General features: G+C 40.1%; 1 pseudogene; it reads left to right on the forward strand.

The window, feature by feature from the left end:
• The first annotated feature begins 3,252 nt into the window (after positions 1 to 3,252).
• On the forward strand, positions 3,253 to 3,633 carry LOC105820413 (annotated as a pseudogene).
• The last annotated feature ends 3,216 nt before the right edge of the window (positions 3,634 to 6,849 follow it).

Consider the following 6,849-nt stretch of genomic DNA (forward strand, 5'->3'; position numbering starts at 1 on the left):
ATTTGAAAATATTCAAAAGCTATACATCCAATAAAGGGCTAATAACCAGAGTCTACAAAGAATTCAAGCAAATTAGCAAGAAAAAAAACAACCAACCACATTAAAAAGTGGGAAAAAGACATGAACAGAAGCTTTTCAAAAGAAGATAGACAAATGGTCAATAAACGTATAAAAAAATGCTCAATGTCACTAATCATCAAGGAAATGCAAATTAAAACTACAATGAGATATCACCTTACCCCAGATAGAATGGCTTTTAGATCTACCATTTGATCCAGCAATCCCACTACTGGGGATCTACCCAAAGGAAAAGAAGTCATTTTATCAAAAATACATCCGCACTCCAATGTTTATTACAGCACAATTCACAATTGCAAAAAAATGTGGAATCAACCCAAGTGCTCATCAGTTCATGAGGGGATTGACAAAATGTGGAATACATATACTATGGAATACTACTCAGCTATGAAGAAGGATGACTTAATGCCTTTTGCAACAATTTGGGTGGAACTAGAGACCATTATCCCAAGCGAAGTATCCTAAGTGAATGTAAAAACAAATGCCACATGTATTTGCTATTAAACTGGAACTAACTAGTGAGCACACATGTGCACAGAGGAAAGTAAAGCTCAGTAGAAATCAAGCAGGGATGGGGGGAGGAGGGGATGGGCCAAAACCTACCTAATGGGTACAATCAACACTATTTGGGTGATGGGCACAATTATAGCTGTGACTCAAGCATTACAAAAAAGTGATCCATGTAACCAAAAACATTTGTACCCCCTTAATATTTTGAAGTAAAAAAGAGAAATTAAAAAATAAATAAAAAGAAGGTAAACAAACAACTGCAGTGGTATGCTGGGGCCAAATCACAGCAACTTGAGCTAATTGTGCACACCTCTTCTCAATGATGTTGAACTGGCATCTTGAAATTAGTCATGGGGTATATTTAGTGGCAAGTGCAACAATCCAGGACCTTTTTCCCCTGCAGAAAACCGGTTGTTAAACATTTACTAGCACATTATTGAATAAGAAGAAAGATGAAAAACATCCTTAATGCAGTGCGAGTAGAGGTCAACACTGGATAGTTCTTTGCTAGATATGCAAATTGAAGCTGAAAACCCTTAGCATTTTTTAATGAGGAATCCCAGAAAGTTAAATATTACTGATATTCAGGTAGAAAGGTTCCCTAGGGCTAGAGTAGAATGCCCAAATACCTATCAATTTTGAGATTGACACCAGTCTGATAATGCCTTATTCAAACCAAGGAAAACAGCAATCTACTATTTCTGTTTTTTGTTTTTGTGAATTTTGTTTCTTTCTTTTTTTACAATTGCCTTACCAATATCTACCTGGTGCTATAGCTGTTACAGAATTATTATTATTTGAAGTATGTTGGGTTTTCGTTAACATTTTCACAATGAATAAACAACCCTTAGGTTTCTAACTTTTAATGAAAATCTCAATTGTATTTAAAGGTTCTTGTATTTATTTTAAAAGCCATTTCTATTTCCAAATCCATTGCTTTACATAATTTCGTTTAATTTGTCAATGTATTGACTTAATAGAGAAGCACATGAACCCTAAAAAATGAAAAATGTATGAACTCTGAGACCACAGATATCCACATGTATTTCGTAAAACCACAGTAGAGGTAACCCCTGGGGAATAATTTTCACTGAAGCACTATGAGGTGGAAAGATTTTTGTTCCTCTTATTTTAAAATGGGAATACTACTACAGAGAACTTTTATAAAGCTTTTCTATATTAGTTTCTGATTAAAGGTTCAAATGTCAAAGCTAATAATAATAATGAATATTAATTTACCCATTAAATGTAAACCTGTTTTCAAAAAATAATTATATGACTCAACAAAGTCTTACTATCTTACATAGAATTTACAACACTTAAAATATGAATGTTTTCTCTATTATTAATGTTTCTCTATTATTGTACCTTTGACTCAATCCCCATTAACCTATTTCTTGATTTATTTCCTCATCTTTAAAATAAGAAGATTCAATTTCGTAACAGTTAGAAGCCCTTCCAGGTCAATAATTCTATTACATTATCTCTTTTAATCTGTATTTTCTCTGTTTCTTATAGAAATAGTTTACCTTCCTTAGAGGGTACAGACAAAAGATAGGTTTAGGGGTCAGGCAAACCTAACCTTGAATTATGTTCTGCCACACATTAATTATGTATCTTTAAATATGCTATTTATACTTTCTGAGATCAGTTCTTATATCCCTGAAAAGAAGATGAAAATAAAACCTACCTCAATTTTAAATGCTATGAAAATGCTTTGGAGGTTCATTTAATATTTTTTAAAAATAGAAAGAGGCCCTACTAAGTGTCATTCATTAAATGTGATAGATAGATGATTGATAGCTCATAGATAGACAATACAGCAAGGTCTAGAATATGAAATGCATAGTAAGAATTAATTCCATCCCTCTCCACTCATTACCTTTTTGTCCTCATCCCTCCTAGTAACTCTTAGTACTCATTCCCTATCCCAGGCACTTTCATATCATTCCATACCAATGAGCCATGTTGTTCCATGCATGTTAGATTGCACCTACTAGTGAGGACAAGGCACAGCAATGCTAAGGGGGAGGCGTCTACCCGTAGAAAACTGGACACCATGAGGCCTAAGAACAGGCCTATTATTTTGTATCCCAATCAAACTCCAATATGAGACATAGTTTATATACATTTATGAATATTTCTTATGCACCACAGGATGAAATGTACTGAGATTTGCAGGACACACTGGTGAGCAAGGCAGGTACTCTTACTGCTCTGTTTATAATTTATATTAAATTGATGCAGACAGATATAATGTAATGCTTTTTTTTGTTTCCAAGTTTGAATCAGCTACTGAATCATTTATATTTTTTTTCCTTGCTGGAAAATTAAATATTGTCCATATTGAAGATTTTTAGAATATTTGAGAAGGGAAAATTATTCAGTTTGCCATGTGTGATCATAACATATACTGTAATTCAAGCAAATTTACTTCTCAGGTATAAAATTTCAAGGCATTCAGGCCCCCTCAGCCTTCGCTGGGTGCAGGCTGCCGTGGTGGTTCTCTGGGGGACAGTCAGAGCCACGGGAAGGACACCCTAAGGGAAAGGGGATGCCAGGCTCTGTGGCAGGGGAAAGGGACTAGCTTCCCTTCGTCGTCAGCCGGGGATGAGGACACAGCCACGCTCCCACCCGGCTGCCCACGATCACTCGGAAGCGGCGATGTCTGCTGCCAGCGCCCGAAACCTGCGGGCCACCTACCACCGGCTCCTCGAGAGAGTGGAGCTGATGCTGCCCGAGAAATTGAGGCCATTGTACAACCACCCAGCAGACCCCAGAACAGTTTTTCCATGGGCTACAATTATGAAATGGAGGTTGGTGTGTGCTGGATTGGCTGACATGGCCAGACCTGCAGAAAAACTCAGCACAGCTCAATCTGCTGTTTTGATGGCTACAGGATTTATTTGGTCAAGACACTCACTTGTAATTATTCCCCAAATTGGAGTCTCTTTGCTGTTAATTTCTTTGTGGGGGGCAGCAGAAAGTTCTCAGCTTTTTCGAATTTGGAGATATAACCAAGAACTAAAAGCTAAAGCAAACTAATAAAGAGCTCCTGATCACCTGAACACTGTAGATGTGAACATAACCACAGTTTATTGTTTGATTATTGATAAAGCAATGTTAACTGTGCTGACATTTGGAAGGCACAAAAAAAATCTAACTGTAACTGGTAGCTAGTGCTTGATTCAACAAAAAAATAAAGCACACTTTTAATAACAATCTCTCTTCACATATGACTTAAGGAACTTATACATAGATATTGGTAACATTGTTTCTACCATTGGTCCATAATAAATCATATTTTCTCATTAAACCCCCAGCCTCTTTCTGTTCAAGTTAGCCAAAGTGTGTATATATTAAAAGCACACAAAATTCAAGTGAGTTGAAAGATTAATCTGCCTATTTAGTGTAGAATGGTCAAGTAGCTATTACATAAGTGAAAGGAAATATTGCTAAAGAGAGTGAGGAATGGGTAGTGGAATGGCTATCAAGATGACCTCAAACTATTTTAAAATATTTTAACTTGCCATAAAAAATCTTGAAGATTTTCTATATATATTGTATAAAATTGTTTTACAGCTACAGATTTTTAAATAAGATTGTTGTAAAGATTGAGATAATGTGTTAACACAGTGCCTGGTCCATGATCAGTATTACATTTTTGAATTACACTCAGTAACTGATATAATAATGTAGCAGAAAAGGCTCTAGAGTCAGACAGACCCGAATTTGAATCTGAGATCTGTGATTCATACACTATGACTTCAGACAAGTTAGGGAAAGAGCCTAGCATAGTACCTGAGACCTAAGTAGGCTTTCTGTAAATATTTGGAAACTTTGTCCCCATTTTAAGGAGAAGCTGGGCATAGATTACTCCATACTAGAAATAATCAACAGTCTATTTGATTTGGCCTTCAATGTGGAGTACTGAGCTTTTTTCTGAAAGTGCTAGTCAAGCCATTCTTCATTAGAATTGTAGTCAGATGAATCAGCAAAGCAACCCATTTCAAAATTTGAAGAAACAAGAGCCAAAAGAGAACTTTTGGAATAATACTATAACTGATGAAAACTTAACAATTAGCAATTGAAAATCTTGTACTTTATCATTTGTCCCTTAACCACAGTCCATCTTTGAGCAGAAAGGATTAGAGAATTTGACATAGGTAAAAGTAAAGAGGTTCTGAGGAATCAAGTTATTATTGCTATCTTTTCATGAGCCACACTGTTATATTCATTTATTTGGCATTTGTGTGCACACATGTGTGTTTTCTAGGTTAGGGATTTAAGAAAAACATACATTATGAAAGATGGCATAAACACAAAAAAGTATATTAAAATGTATGTGTTGGAAAAAATTTCAAAGCATTCAGACAGGAATATTATCTCAGCTGTTTGTGGGATTTTCATATCTGTTTCTAATTTAATCTTTAAATTTTATACTAGTGATGAAGTATGATTCTCTTTTATAATTTTTAACCTTTACAAACTAAAACCTCACTTTCAAATTAAACTGGCAAATTTTCCTTTTGTTGGCATTGAAAAATGTCTAATTTATGGTCAAACAGTACATTAAACAAATAAAACCAACAAACATTCAAAACTTAAAGTTGCTTTAATGTTATTATGAATACATATTGCTATAAGAAAATTCCAAAAGTAGCTTTATGATTTGTAACAATTAACTCTTCTAGGTAAACTCCAGTGCTACAATACGGAATACCCTAGATTCCTCACCTTTTTCTTTGCTTTGCCACCAAGACACATTATATGAAAATCATCAAAAATAGACAAACTAGAAAAATCTTTACAAAAGATTTCTGCTTTCCTTAAAATCTGTTTGAGGGGGGAGGAGCCAAGATGGTGGATGAGACAAGCCGTCAGTCAGAAGGTCTTTGCAAAAAAGATGAATTTTAGAAGAAAGAGAAAAAAAATAAGCCAGCAGAGAAACATAGATCGGGTGAGAGTCAGAAGGAAGGGTGCCTGAAACTACAGGAGACTCCACGGGAAGACGTTGCGGAGGAGAATTGGAAGGAGAAAGGTCCCGAGAGGCTTGGAGACCAGCGACAAGGGTAGGTGGAGCGGTTCACTTCCCCTCCCTTGCATCTCGGACTGCTGGTGGCTCCTGAGCGGCTGGAGAGACCTGCCGACACCAGCCCAGAGACGGCTGCCACTGGTGAGCAGTGGCCTCTTGCGGACTCAGCGCCGGGCTCCCAGCCCCCTCGGGGCACCTCCCTGGGCGCAGACCCGAGCCTAGTGGCAGACGCCATAGTGCTCCATTCTCTCCTTCCTCCTCCCTACCCGTGCGTGCCCAGAGAGACAATTTAGCCATCACACGGAGGCATCTCCAAGGAACGGGACCTTTCCTTTTGGGGCCTTACAGCAGACTGAGGGGTACTCAGACTGTGAGTTCCCTACCCACCAGCCCTCCCAGGTGCTACTTGCCTGGGGACTCCAGGAGAGTGGGGCAAATACCTAGGTGGAGTGAAATCGATTCAGCTTGGGTGCCCTGTAGGTGATTCAAGACCAGCACCTCTCCCCCTGGCAGGGTCAGGGATTGATCTCCAGTTTCCAGGGGTCAGGCCTGCAGACCAGACCCTGTACACCCAGGTCACGATCCCACTGCCCTGGGGCACGGAGGCGAGATCTGTGAAAGAGCCTACTGAGGAGTGCGTGCCTTCAGGGGCAGATCAGCGTGCCTGACCGGCAACCCTCTTCCTAAAAGAGGGCTGTGCACCCAGCTCAGGCTACGATCCTGGGTAGGGAACCTCCCAGCCCGTGTCACAGCCAGGGGAGATCCATCGGCCTGAAGCCCCGCTTGCTGGCAGAGGCCTGGGAGAGGACACGGAGATGGGGAGATTGGAGGGGAGCAAGACCTGCTCCAGAGTGCGGGTCTTGGACAGCCCCACCCCCCAAGCCCAGACTTTCAGCTGAGTAGAGCCATTTCAGCCCCTCCCGGCAGCTCTGCGAGAAAAAAAGAGCAGAACGTTGACCCCTGCTAACAGCAGCTGTGGAGTCTGAGGGCAGGCTTACCAAACCTAGCCCCACCCAGACTCACTCCTGGTCCTGCCCCCACTGAGGTGAAGAATAAGGACAGCTCAGGCTACGATCCTGGGTAGGGAACCTCCCGGCCCACGTCACAGCCAGGGGAGATCCATCCGCCTGAGGTCCCGCTTGCTGGAGGAGGCCTGGGAGAGGCCATGGAGGAGGGGAGAGTGGAGGGGAGCGAGACCTGCTCCAGAGTGCAGGTCTTGGACAGCC

The sequence above is a fragment of the Propithecus coquereli genome, unplaced genomic scaffold (assembly GCF_000956105.1).
Source record: "Propithecus coquereli isolate 6110/MARCELLA unplaced genomic scaffold, Pcoq_1.0 Scaffold523, whole genome shotgun sequence".
In the NCBI taxonomy this organism is placed as follows: Eukaryota; Metazoa; Chordata; class Mammalia; order Primates; family Indriidae; genus Propithecus; species Propithecus coquereli.